This window comes from Pan troglodytes, chromosome 3 (genome assembly GCF_028858775.2).
Source record: "Pan troglodytes isolate AG18354 chromosome 3, NHGRI_mPanTro3-v2.0_pri, whole genome shotgun sequence".
Lineage (NCBI taxonomy): Eukaryota > Metazoa > Chordata > Mammalia > Primates > Hominidae > Pan > Pan troglodytes.
In genome coordinates this window covers 15,238,825-15,264,626 of record NC_072401.2, presented here as the reverse complement: position 1 = coordinate 15,264,626, position 25,802 = coordinate 15,238,825, and the positions used below count along the sequence as shown (strand labels likewise).

Below are 25,802 nucleotides of genomic sequence, written 5' to 3'. Positions count from 1 at the left end.
ACACAGTCCTAGGTGGTAGATATTATTTCCATGTTAATAATGAGGAAACTCAGGCCTAAGAGGGTAAGTTGATTAAAGCCACACAGCTAGGAAGTGGAAGAGAGGGTCATCAGGACCTCTGAAGTCAAGCTTCATGGCCTCTGAAGGTTCTCTTCCTGTATGCTCCTTGCTTCATAAACTCCTACTAAACTATGGTGAGGGCTGCCACTGGGCAGTGTGTCAGGTACTGGATATGAGCACATTACCTCATTTAATTTTTGCTATAATCAGGAATTGAAGCCTGTGAAACATAAATAACCTGTCCCAAGTCACAGAGCAGAGCCAGGCAGACTTGGGATTGAATCCTGGCTTTGCCATTGTTTTAGTTTCCAGAGGCCACATTACCATATATTTGATGGCTTAAAACGATAGAAATGTATTCTATCACAGCTCTTGAGCTCAAAAATCTGAAATCAAAGTGCCTGCAGGGCTAGAGTGCTCAGGAAGAATCTGTCTACTGCCTCTTCTTGCTTCCAGCATCTGTAGGCAATCCTTGGCTTGTGGGCACTTCTTTCTCTGATCCATCTTAACATCATTTTCTCCTTTGTGGTCCTCTTACATGAACACGTATTATTTTATTTTGGGCCCATGCAGATTGTTCAAGGGATCTCCTCATCTCTAGATTGCTAACAATCACACCTGCAAAGACTTTTTATCCAATGAGGTCACATTCACAGGTGCTGAAGATTGGGTCATGAACATATCTTTTTGTAGGAGCCACTTGTTGGTTGGTGACTATGCAACTTAAGCCTTTCAGCTGTTTCACTTCTTCCACATAGAGTGATAATGCTGGCAGTTCTTATCCCACAATATTGCTGTGAGAGATGAAGAGCAAGGATGAATCCTTGGAGTTATTGCAGCACTCAGAATCCACTCAGTGCATGGACTGCTCATTGCATGTCACACACAAGGCCCCATCAACAGACTCTTACATCTCCACAGGCTGATAAAAGATGACATATTAAGCCAATGAGGTGAACGAACACTTTACCTATAAAAATTTGCTCCCCGGCTTTGACCCAGAGAGTGGTCCTGTCCTATATTCTTTCCCCAAGCCCCTTTATCAGGTGGTTTTAGGGGACCTGCTCTTAAAATATGGCAAGCGTTTTCCCTTAGGAACATTTTTCTGTCTGGAATTTGAGAGTCGAGAACCTCAGTATGCTGATAACCTGGTGACTTGAAAGATGACAAAGGCTTTTCAGAACTGGCCTGGGGCTAATTTACAAATAAATTACTATTCCTGACTTATATCACAACTTGCAAACCTGCAATACAGAATCACTTCTGTGGAGAAGTATGTGGATGCCCACCAAAGAACCAGGAAAATTCTGAACAAACTTTTGAAAACAAAACCTATTTCTAAATTGGGTGAATCTTTATATTGATGAGTAAGTGTGAGTTCTGGGTTTACAGCCGCACAAATTACCCCAACTTCTTCTCTGACTTTCTTCTGCTTCTCTCCTTTCTTCCTTCCCTTGCTTCCTGTTTTCTTTTTATTTATTTATTTATTTATTTATTTTTTATTATACTTTAAGTTTTAGGGTACATGTGCACATTGTGCAGGTTAGTTACATATGTATACATGTGCCATGCTGGTGCGCTGCACCCACTAACTCGTCATCTAGCCTTACGTATATCTCCCAATGCTATCCCTCCCCCCTCTCCCCTCCCCACCACAGTCCCCAGAGTATGGTATTCCCCTTCCTGTGTCCATGTGATCTCATTGTTCAATTCCCACCTATGAGTGAGAATATGCGGTGTTTGGTTTTTTGTTCTTGCGATAGTTTACTGAGAATGATGGTTTCCAATTTCATCCATGTCCCTACAAAGGATATGAACTCATCATTTTTTATGGCTGCATAGTATTCCATGGTGTATATGTGCCACATTTTCTTAATCCAGTCTATCATTGTTGGACATTTGGGTTGGTTCCAAGTCTTTGCTATTGTGAATAATGCCGCAATAAACATATGTGTGCATGTGTCTTTATAGCAGCATGATTTATAGTCATTTGGGTATATACCCAGTAATGGGATGGCTGGGTCAAATGGTATTTCTAGTTCTAGATCCCTGAGGAATCGCCACACTGACTTCCACAATGGTTGAACTAGTTTACAGTCCCACCAACAGTGTAAAAGTGTTCCTATTTCTCCACATCCTCTCCAGCACCTGTTGTTTCCTGACTTTTGAATGATTGCCATTCTAACTGGTGTGAGATGATATCTCATAGTGGTTTTGATTTGCATTTCTCTGATGGCCAGTGATGATGAGCATTTTTTCATGTGTTTTTTGGCTGCATAAATGTCTTCTTTTGAGAAGTGCCTGTTCATGTCCTTCGCCCACTTTTTGATGGGGTTGTTTGTTTTTTTCTTGTAAATTTGTTTGAGTTCATTGTAGATTCTGGATATTAGCCCTTTGTCAGATGAGTAGGTTGCGAAAATTTTCTCCCATGTTGTATGTTGTACCTGTTTTCTGTATCTTGCATCAAATCCCTACAATACTCCATCACATGCCAGGACCTGCATTAGCTCAGGAGGTGCATGATATAGGCTCATATTCCAGAGGAGAGTAAGGGGCATGGACAAATGGATCACCCTGTGATGTTTCATAATGGAGGATACAGAGAGTTCCGGGGGCACATGCTCTCTTACAAAATTGGCCATGATGGGGAGATGGGGAAGAGAGATAGGGGAATGAGACTGGCTCACAGAGGTGTTTGAGTTTTGCTTTGAAGGAACAAGAGGTACTGTCCCGGCAGAGGAAATAGTGCATACGAAGGCTTAAAGGCGAAAAGGTAAATATCAATTTCAGAGAACAACAGGTTTTTTTTTTTTTTAAATGTGATCTGGGTATAGGAACATGGCAGGGCCCAAGGCTTAGAGGAAGAACCAAGCACACCACACTGAAATCAAAGGCCATCATCAAAGGGTCTGAAGCTAAAAACTGGCAAGGCCAGATCAAGTTTATTGAAAGATTCATCTGGCCTTTACAAGAGAATGGATCTGAGGGGAATTGACCTACAATAAAGGAGACTAGTTATGATATTTTTTTGACTTGTTTACAGTTCTCTGTAGTTCAGACATTGTTCTAAGCACTTTAAATGCATTTTCAGTAGCTTAGCCCTCACGATAATCTTAGGAGAAATGTCTTCTCTCATTTGGCAAAGAAAGAATAAATAACTTGCCCAGGGTCACCCAGCTAATAAATGGCAGAGCTAGGATTTGAACTGGGGGTGCTGGCTCTAGAAAATGAAGATCCAGATTAGGTCCATGACCATGGGAGGTGGAAGGTCTAGACCTTGGGGCCTCAATGGCAGGAAGGGGTGAGGGAGGCAACAGAGTTCCTCAGTCCCATTCATGTTTAGGCCTGGTTATGTGATCTGCTCTTCCCTCACACCCATACTCACTCCTACATTCTGTCCTCCAAGAGCTTCTGCACATCAGTGTCCCCAGGCCTGACTTCTTTCAGCAGGATCCTGAAACCAGGGTAAAGTTAGTCCAGAAGTTTTTGTAGTGGTTTGATACCCAGGCTCTGGAGTCAGGTTGCTGGATTTGCATCTCTGCTTTCCACTTTTTAGTTCCTTGCTCTTTAGGACATGGTTAGTAGATCAGCAATATCAACTTGTTACAAATTCGGAATCTCAGGTCTCATCTAGACTTTCGTCATCAGAGTCTGCGTCTTATCAGTTGATTCTAGTTGTATTCATGTTTAAGAGGCGCTGTTCTTCCTGTATAACTTGGAGCAAATTATATAACCCCCCTCAGTCTCCAGTTTCCTCATCTGTAAAAAAGGGGGGTTAATAATACTTTCTTCAAAGGGTGATTTGGAAGAATATTAAGTGTAGTTCAGAAGCATAGGACAAACATCAAAAATGTCACTATTATTGTTATTTAGTTCTTATGACAAAGGCCAATTTTTGTGTGCCAATTTACAGCTTACAAAGCAAAAATCCATTATCTTAGCTGGTCATCATAACATCTTGCAGAGCAGTTGAGGAATGAACTGAGGCTCTGAGAAATGTCACGGCATACCCAGAGCTGTATTTGAAGTCTATCACAAATGCTCCATTTTCAGAGGGAAATGGGGCACAGATACATACATTGCTTCCTTTATTCTCTTTGGCCAGAGATATTTTCATGGTGAAGAAGGAAAAGGAGGAGATAAGTTTACCAAATTCATGTTGTAAGTTAGCAAACTTTTGGAGATCTTCTATACAGACAGACCATTAGCCCGCCAGGTCTAAAGAGAACCAGAAATCTTTACTGCTACTTTGCTCCTTCAGACCCACTTCCACCCTTCTCTTTCCTCCTCTATGCCTCAGGAGAACAACCTTTATAGACCACATCAGTGGGTTCCTCTGTCTTCACAATTCTGGGTGAGTTTCTTGGACAGGGACCCTCAGCAGAAGGTAGTGGGTGAGAGGCGAATGACAATGAAGTAATTATTTCCCCAACTCCTTTTCTTTAGGTTGCTCAATGTTGGTGGCATCTGGAAGCCCTCTCCATACTATTACCCTCTCTAAGGTTCAGTACTTACTCTCAATCCTTGTCCTTTCAGGCCTAGCATTGGAGACAACTCTCCATTTTGCAAGTCCTGGGTACTCTACTAGAATTCCTTATACTTTATCCTCATCCAGGCCTCACCTACCAAATCCTTCTGCTATGACCCAATTAGAATGAACCATGTATTAGTCCATTTTCATATTGCTATGAAGAAATACCTGAGACTGGGGTAATTTTTTTTTAAAAAGAGGTTTAATGGACTCACAGTTCCACATGGCTGAGGAGGCCTCACAATAATGGCAGAAGGTGAAGGAGGGGCAATGGCCTCCTTTACATGGTGGCAGGCAAGAGGGCATGTGCAGGGGAACTGCGTTTTATAAAACCATCAGATCTCATAAGACTTCTTCACTATCACAAACAACACAGGAAAAACCTGCCCCCATGATTCAGTTACCTCCCACCAGTTCCCTCCCATATCACATGGGGATTATTATAATTCAAGGTGAGATTTGGGTGGGGACACAGAGCCAAACCATATCAAACCATCTATTTCCTTCCTTGACCCTGACTGATGGAGATGGGGGAGGAGACATCATTTTCCAGAAGAAAGCTTAGGATCAGTGAGGAGAGTGATGTATTTATTTTCACATGATTGGTTAATGATAAAGTCAATTCTAGAATCCAATCACGTGAGTCCCATTCACTATTTTCTTATATGGTGTTCTCTTTGCCTTATTTTTTCTTTCACTTTCTTCCAAGGCTCCATAATTAATTCTATATCCCCAAGTTTGTATTCTATTTCTTGAAGAGGCTCTCCCAAATTGTATACATCTCAGACTTCATGCACCTAGGCACCTTCCCTTTGTCTTGGAAGAAAAGTCTAGACATGTAGACCTTTCATACATCTTGACCATGCATCTTAGGCTTAAGCTAAGGGGGAAGGCTGGGCGGGGGAAAGCTGAGGATTTTTCAGGAGGTTCCAGCTCTGGAAAACCCAATCAGTCTTATGAATCTATCCACTTGGATTCTGGGACCAGCCTGCCTGCTTTTCCCTATTGCTTCTCCCTTTCCTATGTCCCAAACAACACTCCCTTCATTCCTGGCCACTGTGGATGGTGACACAGGTGCCCTTCTTACTATCATGTTACTAAGATAACACAAAACTCTCTTGAAGTCTTTTGAGAATGTTACAGATGAGACTAGGAGTAAAGGAATAAGAACATAAAAATCTGGGAGTCCTCAGAATATAGGACTATTTGAAATTAGCTATTGCATAATCCTAGCCTTTACTGACTTGGATGTGGAGCTAGACCTTCTCTTTCCTAGGTCCTTTGTTGTATCCCTCATGAACACATCTTTTGTAACTCTTCTAGGAATGGGCTGTATAGTTCCCCCTCAGAGTCACCATAACTTCTTTCATTTACCTCTCTTGTCTCCTTTAGATAAGCTGCTGGGGCAAGACAATGGTGAACAAAGAGGCTAGAGTAGCCACCTTTTATCATTACCATAAGATGACCTTGAGAATGAAGGTCACCCAGAATAGCCACATAATTGCAAGGATATCTGCCCGTCATCAGTGATTCATGGGGGTTTATTCTTTTTCATTTCCTTAGTTTTCCCCAAACACCATGTCCTGGCAAACTCTGTGTCTCTATACTGTGGGTGCCCCTTGTCCAGAGCACCTTCTTCCTCAGTCCCTGACTGACAAATAAATAAAAGTGCCACCGCATTCATGAAACATTTAAAGCTTGCCTCTTGCAGAAATACATCTCCTCCTCCTATGAGGACCCACTTACATAAAATAATGTACTCAATGCCTTACATAAAATAACAGAATGTGCTAACATCTGTTTACAGTATTGTTCTGTTTATATATCTCTTTTACATATACTAAAGCCCTTGATCCTGATTTTTAATAGGTATTATACCTATTTTACAGATGAGAATACTAAAGGGGAGAGTTTTTGTGATTTTTTTTTAAAGATCACTGGCAATGTAATAATTATCCTTAGTCATAGCCTTGCTGTAAAACAGTGGAAGAAGGAGGTTCGAAGTTTGGGATGGGGCGTATCTGGAACTCCACTCCACTAATCCATTCATTAATGGCATTGTCTATGGCCTTGATCCCTATAGAAAGAATGGATTTATGACAATAGAATTTAGTAGAAAGAATGAAATAAACTCACACAACCCTGGGCTCAAATCTGGATTAGCTAAGCAAGTGACAACATCTCTGAGGCTGTTTCTACTCTGTATTTTGAAGATTTTAATAACAATGGCCTAGACTGCTAATTTTCCCTGTGTATCTATTTTCTTCTTTCTTCTTAGAAAATCGCTAGCCAGAATCAAGACTACATTTTCCAGTTACTCTTAAAGCCTTTGACTAAGTGTTGGCTAGTGATATTCTTGCTGAAGTGTCATAGGTCCTTACTTGGAAAATGTTTTTAAATTTTTTTTTTATCTTTTGTAGGCTTAGTAGGTACAGGTACTATTTTGTTACATGGATGTTCTGCATAGTGGTAAAGTCTGGGCTTTTGGTATAGCCATTATCTGAATAGTACACATTGTACCTGTTAAGTAATTCCTTATCTGTCACCCCTCTCCCACCCTTCTGAATCTCCAGTGTCTATTATTCCACACTCTATGTCCATATGTACACATTATTTAGCTACCACTTATAAGTAAGAACATGTGGCATTTGACTTTCTGTTTCTGAGTTATTTCACTTTAGATAGGCTTAAGTTCATCCACATTGCTGCATGATTTTATTCTTTTTTTTTTGTGGCCAAGTAGTAGTACATCGTATATATGTATATAATACATTTTCCTCATCCAATCATCCATTAATGGACACTTAGGTTGATGCCATATCTTTGATATTATGAATAGTCCTGTGATAAACATACAGGTGCAGGTATCTTTGATATTGCGATTTCTTTTCCTTTGGGATATACCCAGTAGTAGGATAGCTGGATCAAATGGTGGATCTGCTTTTAGTTCTTTGGGATATCTCCATACTGGTTTCCATAGAGTTGGCACTAATTTACGTTCCTACCAACAGTGTATAAACAATTTGCTTTTTTCCACATCCTCACCAACATCTATTATTTTTCTTGATTTTTTAATAGGTGTTCTGACTGGTTTAAGATGGTATCTCATTGTGGTTTTAACTTGCATTTCTCTGATGATTAGTTATGTTGAGGATTTTTTCATGTGTTTCTTGGCCATTTTTATGTCTTCCTTTAAAAAATGTCTGTTTGTGCCCTTTGTTCTTTTTTCAGTGGTATGGTTTGGTTTCTGCTGTTGAATTGAGTTCCTTGTAGGTTCCGGATATTAGTCTTTCATTGAACATACAGTTTGCAAATATTTTCTCCCAATATACAGGTGGCATTTTACTCTGTTGATTTTTATTTAAGTCTATTTTTTTAAATTTGCTTTTGAGGTCTTAGTCATGAATTCTTTACCTAGGCCTATGTCTAGAAGAATTTTTCCTAGGCTTTTTCCTAGTATTTTTTATAGTTTCGGGACTTACATTTAAGTCTTTAATCCATCTTGAGTTAAATTTTATGTATGATAAGAGATAGGGTTTTAGTTTCACTCCACTTGGCGAGCTAATTTTCTCAGCACCATTCATTGAATAGTGTGTTCTTTCCCCAGTGTGTTTTTGTCAGCTTTGTCAAAGATGAGTTGTCTGTAGGTATTTGGATTTATTTCTAGGTTTTCTATTCTGTTCCATTAATCTATATGTCTATTTTTATAATGGTACCTTGCTGTTTTGATTATTATAACCTTGTAGTATAATTTGAAATCAGTTAATGTAATGTTTCCAGCTTTGTTCTTTTTTCTTAGGATTACCTTGATTATTTGGGCTCTTTTTTGGTTCCATATGAAATTTAGTGCTTTTTTTTCTCTCTAATTCTGTGAAAAATGACATTGGGATTTTGATATTCATTTCATTGAACCTATTAATTGCTTTGAGTGTATGGTCATTTTAACAATATTGATTCTTCTAGTCTGTGAGCATGGAATGTTCTTCCATTTGTATTTATCACCCACAATTTCTTTCATCAGCGTTTTGTAGTTCCTTGTGAAGATCTTTTACCTTCTTGGTTAAATATATTCCTAGGTGTTGTTGTTGTTGTTGTATTGTTGTTATAGCTATTGTAAATGGGATTCACTTCTTAATTTGGTTCTCACCTTGCTTATTTTTGATGTATAGAAATGCTACTTATTAAAGGCATCCAAATTGGCAAAAAGGAAGTCAAATTATCTCTGTTTGCTAATGATATGATCTTATACCTAGAAAACCCCAAGAACTCCCCAAAAGACTTCTAGATTTGATAAATAAATTTTGTAAGTTTATTTATCAAATTTATTTATTTATTAGTTTTTTTAAAAAAAAAAACAAAAACAAGTGGATCACACCCTTTACCTTTATTGTTGGTCCTTATGTTGCCCTGCTGGCTGGAACGTGGGCATAGTGGCTGGCAGCCAAACAATAATTTTGAACTCTGAAGATATCTTGGGAATAAACTTCACATTCAGAGGAGCTTGGGTTCTTGAAAATGGTTTGGAACACAGTCAGTATATAAGCTTATTTTCTGTCTTGGAACTTACAAAGACAGAGCAGTAAACTTTTGCCTAAGCCACTGTTACCTTTTGAGTCTCCCTTACCTTTAGCCCAACCTCACCTTAACCATACACCATTCTTAGAGTCATAGTGAGTATTAGATATATTGTGTTCAATGTTCCTGACACATGGTAGACATCAAATAAATACTAGTTGTTAGTAATATCACCTTACCTCTCACATATACATATTTAGTAAGTTATTGAGAATTGTACTAAATAAAATTTATATTCCAGTGTAAACCTTGGCTGAAAAAAATACTCTTGGGTTATTCTTAATGGAAAGATAAAAAGATAGTTTAGGAACCTTAGTGTAAGTTCTGCCTGAAACCAAAGCTGGTCCTGCGATAACCCAGCTTCTAGGACTTGCTCTGCATTAGTGGCAGCTTTGAGTCTTCTCCCTAACCTAAGTGACTTAATATGGAAACAGAAAGCTTGAGTTCAGACCCTTAGTGTTCTACCATGCTTTGGTTTCATAGTCATACAGAACTCTGACTAATCTGACTATCCGGATAAGCCAATAAAAGAAAAGCTGAGAAATAAGAAGTCATAATGGGGCCAAATGTATTGGAAAGTAGGGGTGGCATTTATATGAGTAGGGTTTTCTGAAGTTTCAAGTGCAACCATTTTTTTTCATCATCTCTAGTTAGTGCACAGATCCTACTACTTCAAAAAGAAGGTATTCAACTTCACTATTTAAATGTCTCATTCTGATTTGTTCTATTAATACCCCATTTTAGAAGGCTGCTAGTATGATAGAATGTGAAATATACATTTATTGAGTGCCCACCTGTCATGTGTTTTACATATGGTGTATCCTTAATCCAGTCCTCATTGTATCATTGTAAATTAAATATTATTGTCCCCATTAGGAAGATTGGAAGAATGGAAACCAGGAGTGGTAAGCAAGTCATCCAAGGTCATAGAGTGAGTAAACAGCAGAACTGGGATTCACACCAATTCTGACTATATCTCCTGTGCTCTTTAATGATACCAGATTTAAATAACCATATTCTCTTTCCCTTGAGTCAGTTTGAATTCCCACCCTAGCTATGACTAAGATGGGAAAGAATTGACATTCTGATCCTCTCCCATCCCTGAGGGCACTGACTCTGCCCTTTCTGGTAACCCCAACAATTCTGGATCCTAGCTAAGCTACCCACCCTAACTTAGGTGGTTTGATGGGCCTGTGGCAAGGTTGGCATTCAGGAGCTGCATCATGCCCATTTGCTATCCCTGCTTTGGTAACAGCATTGCAGCTGCTGTATAATGACAATCCATAGGACTGCCACTCAGCACCCCTACTATGAGTGTGGGAAGGCTCAGGCAGATAGTGTGAGTAAAGCAATGCCAGGTTAGTTCTTCCAAGGACATATGAGGCAAATTACATGGCTAACCGGTTTTCTTAAAAAAGAAAAGCTCATAGTCTGTCACTTCCAAGGAGCTGACAGGCTGTTTCTGAGCCTATGCCTGAAGATTGAGCATCTGAGTTCTCATGACGAACTCATGGTAAAATGTCTACAATTTATTTTGGAGCAATATGATAGATTGCGATAATGGACACATTTCTTTCCACATCTCACCATGTTCATGCCCTTTTGCATATAACTCTGCAGCACCTCCCATCAAGACATGCAGTCTTTCCCCCAGTCTTTGGATCTGGGTTGGTCTGGTGATGTGCTTTGACCAATGATGTGGCAGAAGCTGTGAGATGCCAGTTCCAAGTCTTTTCCCACTCACTTTTGGGACTTTGCCTGGTTCTGATGTAAATAAACAAGCTGGGGCTAGCCTGCCGGAGGATACAAAACTGTGGAGCAGACAAACAATTGCAACCAAAGCTATTCTGGGTCAGAAGAACTCCCAGCCTGCAGCTGAAGGGGCAACTCATGAGCCATGTTAAACTGTTACTGTTCTAAGCTGGAGCTTAAACATTGACAGAATGTTTAAAATGATTAAATCACTGTGACAATAATAAAAACAGTGATAAAATTAATCACTGAACATTGAGAAAGCTGATTATGAGGCAACAGCCGATAGAGACATGTCAATGAAAATGGTTTTAAAATAGAAAAAGCTTGTGCAACAGTCTGTTAAGTGCCAGATACTGGGACAGCTACTTGGATACTTTTTCTCATTTCATCTTTACATCTATAAAAGCTGTCATTTTACTGAACTCAGTACCAAATACTGTGCCATTAAATATTATGTCATAAAATTTAATTCCTATTATGTCTACTATATGAGTTATGAGAGATGTCTTATTATTTCCATTTTATAGGTAAAGAAACTGAGTCTCAGGGAGGTTAGGTGAATTGACTAAGCCCTAGGTTACCAGCTGGAAAGTGGCAAAGCTAAGCTTTCATCTCCGATCTGAATCTTACACCTGTGTTTTTATTAAATCCTTGAGTTTCCACTTTCTTAACTAGCTTTCATGGGAGGTACTTTTATACTCTATTTTTAGAGGATAACTTGGAGTTTTATGGACATTAAATAACTTGTCTAAGAACAACCAATTAATAAGTGGAAGACTTGAGTTTTAAACCTAGGACTCACTGACCCCACACTTGCTATAAGCACTCTGTTAAGTGCCAGGTACTGGGCTAGGTACATTTCACTGACATTCATTGTTAAGAAATATATCCTAAATGGAGAAGAACATGTTTTTATCTGTGCTAGGATCATGTTATTTCTTTGTTTTAGAAACATGTTCTGTTCTGTTTGAGTGTTTTAGAAGCCCATGTTTTCCAAACCCCAAACTGTAACAGAAAGCAGGTTGTAAAGGAACTGGTGAGAGTTATTGCCCAGAAAAACCAGCTGGGAAGCATTTCAGTGTCAATCTTATTATTGCTTTTAAATTAGCAGTAACTTCAAAAGCCTTTGAAGTAGCTGGCAGGGATTGCCTGAACTGGGGAAAACAATCACAACAGGGTATTCTCAGCAGGCATGTGCTTTATAAATGTTCCTTCTCTTTATGCCTTGGCACTGCAAAAGGTTAGAAAGGAGGTGCAGGGATTGTAGCAGGGAGCTTCTAGCTGACGTGGATTGCCAGGAAGACCCAATTAGCCTGTCCCTCTCAGTAGCTGAAGTTCCAGCAGAGGGAATAAATTATCTGTGGCAGTGGCCAAAGCTGCTGACAACTTCAGAGACCACCTGTGTGGTCTTCCCAAGTCAAGCTGACTAGCAGGCCCTGAGAAACTCTAACCTCAGGAGCCTGATGAATTCCAATCCCATAGTACAACTAAGTTAAACTGAACGGTGTTTTTCAACACACCTGAAAAGTCAGGTGTTCCCTATCTCCCACACTGAATCCCCATCTGAAGATATCCAATGGCCATCCTCCAAGTCTAGGTTTAGAGCTTACTTCATCTTTGAAAGCTCTGACATGTCCTAGGATTTCTCTCTTCAAATAGAGCTCACTCATATTTCTCTCCATCCATCCATCCATCCATCCATCCATCCACCCACCCACCCACCCACCCATCCATCTAGCATTGAATGACTTCCCACTCTATGCCTAATGTTACCAGGCCTTGCAGAAACCACTGATTCTAAAGTGGACAAGGTCACCCTCCTCCGCATGATGCATTAGTTTTGTGAAGAGTGTAGAGACCACCCAATGGGCACACCAAGTATGCACCTGAGACACAAACAAAACAGGGACACCAAGAAATTGTTTGGAAATAATATGACATTTTTTTGCACATACAAAAAAAAACTGGTTTATCAACATCAGAAAAATCACAACTAGCTTGAACTTCCATACGCATATTTATATGTTAGGGTGATTTTACATTGAATTCCATATCAGAAGAGGAATCACAGTCTTTCCAAGGCTTGAGGTCTCAAAAGGACAGCCTTCATCCTTGTAAACAGGAGAACATAAGCATTTAGCCAAGTTACCTGATAAAGAATTACGTGTGAGCTGTGGAATGAAGAGGAGTGTGTGTGTGCATGTGTGTGTGCATCTGCGCATAGGTATGCATGTGTGTGTACATGTGCATGCATGGATATGTGTGTACAAGTGTGTGCTTGTGTGGTCAGGGAAGCCTAGTGGAGAATAAATCAATCATTCTCTTCTATGTGCTTTTGTAGTACCAGGGTCATATTCCTATTCTAGCTTCTGCTTAAATTAATCATCTACGTGTTCATTTGTAGCAGATGCTGCGGGGTCTTACCCATGCTATATCCTCTTGGCACTCACCATTCTAGTGCATGCCTACAGTATCCTACTCCAAGCACCTGCAGCTTTCAGTCTGAGAGAATTTTCTGCATCACAGACAGGGAAACCAAAAGTGCAAGGGGATTATGGTACCTGGGAGCAGCCCTCACCTCAACCAATTATGGATGGGAGTTAGATGATAAGACTCTGGACTTCCCCCTTGCTATTCTCATGATAGTGAGTGAGTTCTCATGAGATCTGGTTGTTTGAAACTGTGAAACTGTGTAGAACTTCTTCCTTCACTCTCCCTCTCACTCCTGCTCCACCATGTGAAGAAGGTGCTTGCTTCCCCTTTGCCCTTCTGCCATGATCATAAGTTTCCTAAGGCCTCCCCAACCATGCTTCCTGTACAGTCTGTAGAACTGTGAGTCAATTAAACCTCTTTTCTTCATGAGCCTATCTCATCACCCCTTGGGCAGGGTCCCTTGGAGTTATGTTCTACAACATGTTCCAGGGTTGCCCAGGTAAAACTGAGCTCTGCACTAACCGGCAGGAAGGCATACCCTCTATTAGCTTCTTTCCCTGCCCAATCTGACTCTGCTACTCACACGCTTGTGCCAGTTGTCCTGGGATTGCTTACAAACAGACCTCTTGCACACCCATTCTGGTCTCAGTCTACCTCCAGGGGAATCAAACCTAAGACAACAACTCTCCTCTCAAGGCAAAGCTGGATCTGACACAAATCCTGGCACACAGACTTAATAAATGTCCAGCAAATTAATTAGTGAATAAATAAATGGACAATGAAATGTGAGTGACTGATAGCAGTTTTCCCCCTATTTTTTCTTTAATCAAAGCCAAATAAATCCGTAATAATAACATTTTGGAAGAGAAAATATAATTTCCTTGGAAAGTAACTGGTGGGTGATTTGGACTCTGTGGCATGGGAGGCACCAAGGCTGGCCTTAGAGGAAAGAGTGAAGCTGCGTTGATGTTCTCTCCCTCTCTTCCCTACCCTGGCTTCTCCTCCCCTATGGTACCTACAACGATGCAAATAACAACCTGCCTTCCCTTAGTGGCAGTTTTGATTAGATTCAAAGATTTCATGGAGGATATATCTCAAGATAAAGACTAAGGAGATTTGCCAAATCCTTTTTAGTTCTCAGAAAAGTGATGCTGTCTATATATTTATTCAGTTCATTTGTCTGTAAATGTATGCATTCAGTAATTTACTTACTTATAAATTTGGTCATACTGTAATTGATTCATACACTCCTTCCCTAGCTGACTCAAACAATTTTGCACAGAGGAGCTGATCCTTAGGCACATGGTCCCTAGACACCGAATGCCTGGGTTAGGATCCTGGCTGGTAGGCTATCTGAGCTTCAGTCTCTTCATATGTAAAATGGAGATAGAGAGTATCCCCTTGCTGAGAAAGTGAAGTGATTAGCAGTGTATGTATAGCGCTCAGAACAGTGGCCGCACATAATCAGTGTCAGGGAAGCAATCAGCTTCATCCTGTTGTTTGAATTAAGCCATCTGTGCTGAGTATTGCTCACTCCTTCATTTTCTGTTTCACTTCCTTTATTTCTAGTTTTCTTCTCCACAACAGAAAGACCACATCAAAGTGGAGGAACTTAGTGTCCCAACTTCCAAATGAGTCCTGAAGTTTTAACTTTCACAGGCTCTATCCTGACTATTGCCAAAAGTTGAAAAAACTGCCAAGTGGATAAAATGTGTCTATTGTACTTTTTCAACTCCATTTGGGGGCTGCTTGTGCAGAACCTTCAAGCCACACTGCTATGATTTGGCTCTGTGTCCCCACCCAAATCTCATATTGAATTCTAATCCCCGATATTAGGGGAGGGACCTGGTGGGAGGTGATTGGATCATGGGGTGGACATCCCCCTTGCTGCTCTCGTGATAGTGAATGAGTTCTCATGAGATCTGGTTGTTTGAAACTGTGTAGCACTTCTCCCTTCCCTTTCTCTCTCTCTCTCTTCCCCCTGGTCCCCGACCACCATGTGAAGAAGGTGCTTGCTTCCCCTTCGCCCTTCTGCCATGGTCATATATTTCTGTCTCTCCAGCCATGCTTCCTGTACAACCTGTGGAACTGTCAGTCAGTTAAACCTCTTTTCTTCATAAATTACCCAGTCTCAGGTAGCTCTTTATGACAGCGTGAGAACAGATTAATACACAAACTTTATCTGTTTCAGGTTTTCCTTCCGTCTTTTGATTCCTAATAGTTCCAGCTTCATTTCTGCTTCTTCTATCAAACCAACACTTTCTGCTGGGTGTGAGGGGATTCGCCCAGAACAACAATTGACAAAAGGAGTGAAAGATGCTATAGTTTCAAGGAGTATTTCATTTTGGAGGCTCCAATATTTAGACTGTGCAAAAGAAGACAATAGATACTAGGTAGTCATCAAACAATTTCTGTCACAGTTGATCCTTTAGCTGCCTAACCTCCAAACCTCCTTTTTTTTTTTTTTTTTTTTTTTGACAGAGTCTCACTCTGTTGCCCAGGCTGGAGTGCAGTGGCACGATCTCGGCTCACTGCAATCTCCGACTCCTGGGTTCAAGTGATTCTTCTGCCTCAGCTTCCTGAGTAGCTGAGACTACAGGTGCACACCACCACACCCAGTTAATTTTTGTATTTTTAGTACAGACAGGGTTTCACCATATTGGCCAGGCTGGTCTCGAACTCCTGACCTCGTGGTCCACCCACCTCAGCCTCCCAAAGTGCTGGGATTACAGGCATGAGCCACCACGCCCAGCGCAAACCTACATTTTTTTTATATGTAGAATATAATCCCCATCCAAGGAAGAGGACCTTGGTATCTCCAGGTGCTTTATTTGCTGAAAGTCTAGGATCTTGGAAGATGTGCAGTTCTCTTCGCCAGGTCTGATTTTATCTCCTTAAACCCCAGTGACCTACACACTGACACAACCTATCTCCTTCTCACTCCTTGTCCACCAGCAACCAGCAGTGAAGCAGAAACAGCATTCCTGCAGAAAGAACCTCCACTCAGTAAAGGAGAGGGTTGGACAAACCCAACAGCCACAAGTCCATAACAAATAACAACTCTCATGGGGCAGTTTCTTGCTTAATAACTTAGAAGGTTCCTGTTCCATATGCTTCTGGAAAGTTCCACATATAAGTGACCACAGCCCCGAATCTTGTCCAGCTAGAGATTTTAAACCTGACGGCTCTTGAATTTCAATCAGAGACCTCTGTGATCTGTCCATTCTTCTCCCCTAGCTTGATGGCCATCTGAAACAATAGGCTTTGGTCAGGAAGCAATTCACTTATTTTCATTTCACCAGCAAGTTTATTTGATGCTAAGCCTGCAGCTGCTGATAACAGATTCAGGTTAGACTATAATCTTTCTAGACCTCCAATTATGGCCTCTTAGGGAGCTTAGATTTTAGTCTGCAGACAAAGCAAAGCTTCATTTCTTGCTATTCTTTTTGTAAATGGATAGGTGGTGTTTGACTTTATTTTTTGTGAATCTTTGTTGAAAGTGGCAGACAGTGTTATCACATATCAACTATGGTAAGCAACTATGATGGTCCCTAATGATCCCTACCCTCTGGAATTTACTTGTGTAATCTACACCCCTTGAATGTGGGCTGAATTTACTGATACACTTCACAACACAACAGGGTGATAAATACAACTTGTGAGATTATGATTTGGGTATACTTTCTCTCTTATCCTATCACTTGCTCTCTCAGGAAAGATGATTGTGAGTTGTTCTCTGGAGAGATCCACATGGCAAGAAATTGAAGGAGGCCTTTGATTGAAGAACTGAATCTTGCCAACTACATCAGTGAGCTTGTAAGTGGATCTCCTTCCGCTGAGTCTTCAGATGATACTGTTGCCACAGGAAAAATCTTGATTACAATTCTAAAAGAAATCTTAATCCAGAGAGAACCAGCTAAATTGTGCTTAGATTCTTGACCCACAGGAACTGTCAGATAATAAATGCTTTGCTGTGTTAAACTGCTAAGTTTGGGGGGTAATTTTTATGCAGTGATAGATAACTAATATATCAACATTCTTGACTTTTCCTTTCCTCTCTCCTAATGGTATAGCCTAAGTGAGTGTGTGGTCTGTGTTCCAACTTCTGTTAGTCAATAGATTGGCAAACTGTTTTGCTATCATATAGCATGGGACTTCAGCTTTTCTACTTGCAATATCCTAGTCCATAATATTTGCCTGTAGGACTTTATGCAATGAGGTAATACTGTATTTTAGATTTCATTTCTCATAGTACCTCTCTTGCAAGAAATAAATGCTACATCATTTAATATTAGGTTCAGCTGCATCTGACAGAAACTCTAAAAATTCAGTAGAATACACAAGAAAGAAGTTTATTTCAGTATCATATAAAAGAAGCCTACCAGTAGATAGCCTAGGACTCCTTTGGCTTTAGTGGTACTATATTCAATGGTGTCCCAATCTCTTTTCTTTCTTCTCCTGGAGTTTGGCATCCATCATCAAGACCACCTCATGGTCAAAAATGACTGCTTTGGCTAAATCCATCATATCCTCATTCCAAGCCACAGAGGATGAAGCAGGTAAATCACCCTCGCAGAGTCAGCGCCCTTGAAGGACTCTTCTCAGATGTGTTTTCCATAAGTATTTGTATAATAGACAAAACATACTTAGAAAACAGGAGGGCTTCTAAGTCATCTACTCCAATATTTCCCCAACTTCAGAAATTTTCATTCCACCTTTATGATTTTGCTATATTTGATGCTATCCATCAAAGTGATTACTTTATATTGAATCATATAGTGAAAAATTATTTCCTTACATTTACATAGCATCTGTACTGTCTTTATATAATGTGTTTTTCAATCAAGTTACTTTTTAAAACTTAAATGACTATGTCTAAAATAAAAGCAATATATTGTTATCTTCAATTAAAAAGTAAAACTTTACATAAAAATTACGAAAAAATGTAAAATGAAACAAATTTATACAATTATACACAAATACCAAGTTAGCCAAAAACTTTGAGCAAGCCACTGGTCTCATATTTTCTTTATTAAAAGTGAAGATTATCAAGTTCCAGATGGCGGCTACCTCCTGAAAGAACCAGAAGGATTGTAAAGAGAATTACTTTCTTACTACACTATTAATTATAATTTATTTAATGTCCTGTCTGTATACCATCTAAATTGCCTCAATTTTACTAGAGATTTATGCTCCATACTTGGGACGCTCTGTTGGATTCCTGTGACCAGTGAGGAAACCAATTTTCTAGAGACTCCATGTGATTCTCTGGTTGCTCCTTGGTTATTTGTAATGTTTGTGAAAATTTTACTGTCTGATACCAGAGTCAGATGTTTCAGGGTCTGTATTCACCTCCTAGACTGAGATCTCAGAAGACTAACCCTGACTGATCTTTGTCTGTAGGGCAAGACCCAGGGCCTTCCCCCCAGAATCAATACATTCTGTTGGTTGGAACAAATGGAATTGTTAAGGACACACAGCTCTGTACAAAGGTGAAACTGAGGCCCACATCTTCTGTGTCCTCATTCATGGTGCTTTCCAAGTCACGTTTTTAGAGAGAGGTCAATTTGATTCCAGGAACAGAGATAAAAGGGATTTTAAAAAGTGCTGCATTTTTATTTTTAAAGCTCAAGGTTACTCGTGCATTTTTAATGATAAACTTTTGTATATATAATAATAGGTTAAAAATCAATGACTCAAAGTGTAAATCTCTGGCAAAGTTAGTTTGATCATACCATTGTTTTTGATGATGACAGTAGTAATAAGAATAGCTGCTATTTATTGAGCATTTTCTATGTTCTAGGAACAACTGTGAGCACTGGAACTTTCTCATGAGCCAGGTACAATTACTCTTTCCATTTTATTCACAGGAAACTGAGGCACACGTAAGAAACATAGCAGGCGTTGGGACAGTTTGCACAAGACTTACCTATATCTTGGCTTCACTTGGTTTTTTGTTTCAGGGGCTGCTATAGCAATAAGCTCAGCGTGAGTTCCACTCACTTCAGGCAGAGGTGACTTGACACCACCTCACCCAGCCACCCTATGCCTGCTGCCTTCTGTCCTGGGGCTTCTCTGTGACCCCAACTGCACAGTACCTTTAGTCACCTGTGCATACCCAGCCCACAAGAACTGGAGAATTAATGCTCCATGGGATGAATCTTTGATCAGTAGGAGGTAGAATCAGGTATACTGATTATTACCCTGGGCAGGCTATGCAATCATACATTTTATATATATTCTTGAAGAACAGTCCTACAGAATCAAGCAACTAGTTGTACCTTGTGGCAGCCAAATTGATAATGCATCTTTTTATTTTATTTCAACCTATGTTCCTATTTCGTCTTCCTTTTCCCTCACTTCTACTCTCTGGGATACATAATAAAGAACTATCATATAGGATCTTACCTGGGGCTCTGTTTTCCAAACTGAGGCTATAACAGCCTATGTTTTTCTGATTCCTAAGTCCATTCCTAGGACACTGTGCTGTATTTGTTCTAGTCACAAATCTTCAGGATGGTCTGACTCCCTGATGAGACACTAATGGCCTTTTGGAATTTTGATCATCTACCCCTTCCCTCTTCCCATTCCTTACCTCAAATCCTGACCTTTGAGTCCTGTTAATTAAGGAGCTACTGCCAACTCTGGTTTTAGCCCTCAAAGACCCTTGTCTCTTTATTGGAGAATGCTTCCTGTTTTCTTCTCTATTCCTTTCTGCTTCCTTTCCAAGCTAACTCCTACTCACCTTCCAAAATTCAGTCCTCATGACCTTTTCTGATGCTGCTGTTCCCGCTACCCTCAGCTTCTGTTCCCTGTACCTTACCCTGATGTTCTCCCTTGCATGTTGCCATCAGTTTCTGTGTTCCCTTCAAGGACAGGCGTTGTGTCCCACTGATATCTCTATCCTGAATGTGAGTATGGGGCCTGCCTCAGAGTGTCCACTAAGTGAGTGGTGGCGGAGGGGCTAGTTGACGATGGCCCCAGATTCCAGTCCTTCCCTGACACTGACTGTCATGGGCTTCTGAGCAAGTCACTTAACAGCTCTGAGCCTCAATTCCTAATCTGTAAAAAGGAAAGACTTATAATAGCTTCAATATAAGGTTCTTCTATAGACTAAATTACATAATACTACAAAACTGCAAAATTATGAAAAAATTATATTGCCTTTAGTAAGAGATAAGTTATTGGCTGCTCTTATCAATAATAAATTAATTTTATTATTCCTTCCAAAAGAGTAGGGAAGAAGCCAGAAGTCATTGGGGGCACTCATTAAAACTGTGCTTAAAACTAGGCTAATTGTCACCTAGGTTTAAACACAGGTTTATTGAGTGCCCCTAATGTTTAGGGATTCCTGGGGCTTTCTTCAGACCCCACAGGCTTATAGACAAAGCGAGCCTATTCCCTTTTACTGGGCACCCCCATGCGCAAGGAACTGCACACTGGGCTGGGGCTTTTGACATGGTAAGAATTGTTGCCTGCTCTCAGCGAGTTCATAGTCTAGCAAAGCTAAGACATTAAGCCTGCAACCTTTTATCATGACCACCTTCTCTCCCATTTTGAGGATAAATGTGTTTATTTCTTCAGCAAAATATTTGTTGTACAAATACTATATCCCCAGCCCTGTCTAGGTGTCAGGGATACTGCAGTGAATTTATACTTTGATCATTTGAAATTCATCCACACTGGGAAAGACAGACCAAAAGCTTACAAAGAAACACACAATCAAGATGAAAAAAAAGTAGAAGCCTAAACAGTGGACAAGAGAATTTTAGCAATATACATCAGATTGTGCAAAGGTATGGAGGAGAGAGTCCAGGGAAGAAAAATGGGCAAGGCTGGAAGGACAAGCTGGGGACAGAATGTCAATGGTTGTCTTGTTTGTGAGGATTCTTTTCCATCACAGAAACCCAACTGGAGATGGTTTAGGTGGAATGGAGACGGACTTGTGTGGCAAAGCATGAGTTGGGCCAAAAAAGATGGCCCCAGAGCAACTGGACCCAAACTTAAAGACCTCCTTCTCTCTTCTGCCTCTAGCTTTCTATCTTCGCTTTCCTGAGACTCTCTTTCTCTCTCTCTCTCTGTTTGTGTGTGTGTGTGTGTGTGTGTGTGTGTGTATGTGTGTTTTCTTATTGCCAAGATGGAATATAGAATTCCTATGCGGTAAGAAACAATCATAGATATGTCTAGAATTATTTATTTCCAGCCTAATGACTTGAAATAAAGAGGAACTTTATTGTTTTTTAAAAAATAAACCCCAGGTAAGACTGATTGGCCTTATTTGGGTCAGTGGTCTTCCTGGATTACCAACCACAGTGACCAGGGTTGGGAAAATCTAATTGGCTAAGTTGGGTTACTTGCCCATCTGCATCTGAGGTGGGATCAGGCATCAAAAGATCCTATCCAGACCCAGACCCAGACTGGATAATAGCCCCAGAGACTTGAATGCCATACTAAGGAGTTTGGATTGTATTTGAGGGTGACAGAAATTATTTTCAGGTTTTAGACAGGGGGATGAAATGGTCAGATACGTCTTTACAAAGAAAACCCCAGGAGCAAAATGAGGAAGTAGTTGAGTTGGTGGGGCAGATATGAAGCTGGAAGACCCATTATGATGCTAATTTCAGAGTCCAAGTAAGGCCTTAGAATAGGAGCTGTGTACAAGGTGGTGGAAGTGTGGGAAAACGAAGGAGAAAAGAGATGATGTTCTCTTCTGGGTCCCAGTTGGAGACAGACAGAAAAGCATTAGCCACTGCTGGGTAAATTGTTGACAAGGTCTTTTAAGAAGTCATTCTGGCTTAGCAACTGGTCAATATCCTAGACTTACTTATGCTTTTTTTTTGGAGGTAAATTATGAACAAACTACAGAAAACCCACTCTTCTGATTAAGATAGTAATACTTCAATTTAATAAATATTTATTGGACACTCACTGATATGGTTTGGCTGTGTCCCCACCCCAATCTCATCTTGAATTGTAGTTCACATAATCCCCACATGTGGTGGGAGGAACCTGGTGGGAGGTAATTGAACCTCCATGATATTCTCATGATGGTAAGCTCTCACGAGATCTGATGGTTTTATAAGGAGCTTCCCCTTCGCTTGGCTCTCATTCTTCTCCTTCCTGTTGCCATGTGAAGAAGGACATACTTGCTTCCCCTTCCACCATGATTGTAAGTTTCCTGAGGCCTCCCTAGCCCCATATAACTGTGAGTCAATTAAACCTCTTTTCTTTATAAATTACCCAATCTTGGGCAGTTCTTTATAGCAGCATGAGAACAGACTAATACAGTAAATTGGTACCAGTAGAGTGGGGTGCTGCTATAAGGATATCTGAAAATGTGGAAGTGACTTTGGCACTGGGTAACAGGCAGAGGTCGGAACATTTGGAGAGCTCAGAATATGACAGGAAAATGTGGGAAAATTTGGAACTTCCTAGAGGCTTGGAGAGCTCAGAAGACAGGAAGATGTGGGAAAGTTTGGAATGAGTCCAAAGACTCATTGAATTGCTTTGACCAAAATGCTAATAGTGATATGGACAATGAAGTCCAGGCTGAGGTGGTCTCAGATGACAAACTTGTTGGGAACCGGAGTAAAGGTGACCCTTGTTATGCTTTAGCATAGACACTGGTGGCATTTTGCCCTGTGTTAGAGATCTGTAGAACTTTGAACTTGAGAGAGATTATTTAGGGTATCTGGCAGAAGAAATTTCTAAGCGGCAAAGCACTCAAGAGGAAGAATAGCATTAAAGTTTGGAAAATTTGCAGCCTGACAATGCAATAGAAAAGAAAAACCCATTTTCTGAGGTGAAATTAAAGCCTGCTGCAGAAAATTACATAAGTAATGAAGAGCAGAATGTTAGTCATCAAGACAATGGGGAAAATGTCTCCAGGGCATTTCAGAAACCTTCATGACAGCCACTCCCATCACAGGCGCAGAGCCCTAGTAGGAAAAAATGGTTTCATGGGCAAGCCCAGAGCCCTCCTGCTGTATACAGCCTAGAGACATGATGCCCTGCATCCCAGCCTCTCCAGCCATGGCTAAAAGAGGCCAAGGTACAGCTTGGGCCATGGCTTTGGAGGGTCTAAGCCCCAAGCCTTGATGACTTTCACGTGGTGTTTAGCCTGCATGAACACAGAAGTCAAAAACTGAGGTTTGGAAACCTGTACCTAGAATTCAGAGGATGTATGAAAATGCCTGGATGTCCAGGCAGAAGTTTGCTGCATGGGAAGAGCCCTCATAAAAAACATCAGCTTGGGTAGTGTGGAAGGGAAATGTAGGGTTGGAGCCCCGACACAGAGTTCCCACTGGAGCACTGCCTAGTGGATCTGTGAGAAGAGGTTCACTGTCCTCCAGACCCCAGAATGGTAGATCCATGAATAGCTTGCACTGTGTGCCTAGAAAAGCCACAGACACTCAACAAGAGCCCATGAAAGCAGCTGAGAGGTGAGCTGTACCCTGCAAAGCCACAGGGGCAGAGCTGCCCAAGGCCATAGGAGCCCACCTCTTGTATCAGTGTGACCTGGATGTGAGACATGGAGTCAAAGGAGATCATTTTGGAACTTTAAAATTTGGCTGCCCTACTGGATTTCAGACTTGCATGGGGCCTGTAGCCCTGTGTTTTGGCCAATTTCTCCCATTTGGAAGGGATGTATTTAATCAGTGCTTATACCCTCATTGTATCTAGGAAGTAACTAACTTTTGATTCTTACAGGCTCATAGGCAGAAGGGATTTGCCTTGTCTCAGACAAGACTTTAGGCGACTGTTGCAAGGGCATGATTATGTTTTGAAATATGAAGACATAAGATTTGTGAGGGGTCATGAACAGAATGATGCAGTTTGGCTGTGTTCATGCCCAAATCTCATTTTGAATTGTAGTTCCCATAATCACTACATGTGATGGGAGGAGCCCGGTGGGAGATAATTGAATCATGGGGGCTGTTTCCCCCATGCTGTTCTTATGAGAGTGAATAAGTTCTCATGAGGTCTGATGGTTTTATAAGGGGCTTCCCCCTTCATTCAGCTCTCATTCTGCTCCTTCCTGCTGCCATGTGAAGAAGGACATGTTTGCTTTTCCTTCCACCATGACTGTAAGTTTTCTGAAGCCTCCCTAGCCCCACAGTCAATTAAACCTCTTTTCTTTACAAATTGCCCAGTCTCAGGCAGTTATTTATAGCAGCATGAGAATGCACTAGTACACCCACTGTGGATTATGTCTGAGGCTTTTTGTACTTTTCATGCTGAATAAAACAAGATTCTGTTAAAAAAAAAAGCAAAATTCTGTTATACAATGTGTATACAAATTATACAATGTGTATAAGTACACATTGTACTTATACCATTATCTCTTTCAGCCTTCAACATGGGCCTGTTGGGTAGCAGAGGGGAGGTATCCTGCATTTACATACTTTCTTGGAGAAGTGAACTGACTTCCTCAATAAATAGTGGAGTTCTCTACAGTTCTACACACTCTCCTGAAACCCATGGGTCTTGGGTCTTTTCTATCTCACAGTAGACAAGTGACTCCCTTAGCTTAGTGACTTACAGTAGTGGGCTGGTGAATATTGAACAACAGGCTCTCTGAGCAGCTTTTACTAATTTGCATGGTGTGAATATTCCCACCTGGCTGACTTCAAACCATCAGCATGATGTCACTGAATGTAGACTTGGGAAGAGATTTATGCATGCTGGGTTCTCCTGAGCCTAAGGGTTCAATGACCCCATCAGGCAAACCACAGCCTAGGCCCTGGTTGCGGGAGTGGAAATCAATTCTCTGGAAGTTCAGTCCACATGGTCATTTATGGTGTGTCTTACACAAAGAGTATACTGAAGTTCTAATGCTCAGTACCTCAGAATGTTAACTTATTTAAAAATGGGGTTATTGTAGAAGCAATTAGTTAAAATGAGGTCATACTGGAGTAAGGTGAGTTTCTAATCCAATATGACTGGCATCTTTATAAGAAGATAGCCAAGTGAAGACACAAAGACACAGGCAGAAGACTATGTGCAGATGGACAGAGAGATCAGAGCGATGCATTTTTGGGCTGAGGAACTCCTGTAACTACCAGAAGCTTAAAGAGGCAAGGAAGTCTCATCCCCTAGGAGCTTCAGAGGTAGCATGGCTCTGTCAGCACCTTGATTTCAAGCTTCCAACCTCCAGAACTGTGAGAAGATACATTCCAGTTGTTTCAAGTCATCTAGCCACCTTATGCCTGCCTTAGGAAACTAAAGGTCCCTGTGCTTTCTTATACCCTGCACCCCCTGGTTTGAAATATGACTGCCTTTGAGAAAAATCCCATTTTTTTGTGTTTTAAGGTTAAAGTGATCTCTCATTCCACTCCTTCCCCATTTAGATCATGTCATAGGAATCTAGGGCAATGAGCTAAAATATAGGAGAACCCATTGGCTTATAGACCTAAGAAAGTTATATTAGTTAAACATATACTAGGTA

The 25,802-nt window shown here is 40.7% G+C and overlaps 1 long non-coding RNA gene across 4 annotated transcripts in view; it reads left to right on the top strand.

The window, feature by feature from the left end:
* LOC107974202 (uncharacterized) overlaps positions 1–25,802 on the top strand; it is a 386,436-nt gene that overhangs the window by 83,082 nt on the left and 277,552 nt on the right. For 3 of the 4 annotated variants that reach the window (XR_008547453.2, XR_008547454.2, XR_008547455.2), the window contains exons 3-5: positions 17,068–17,170; positions 17,819–17,913; positions 19,158–19,194. The exons of the other annotated variant lie outside the window; for it this stretch is intronic. This is a non-coding gene — a long non-coding RNA (uncharacterized LOC107974202). The remainder of the gene's footprint in view (positions 1–17,067; positions 17,171–17,818; positions 17,914–19,157; positions 19,195–25,802) is intronic. 4 annotated transcript variants of the gene reach the window in all.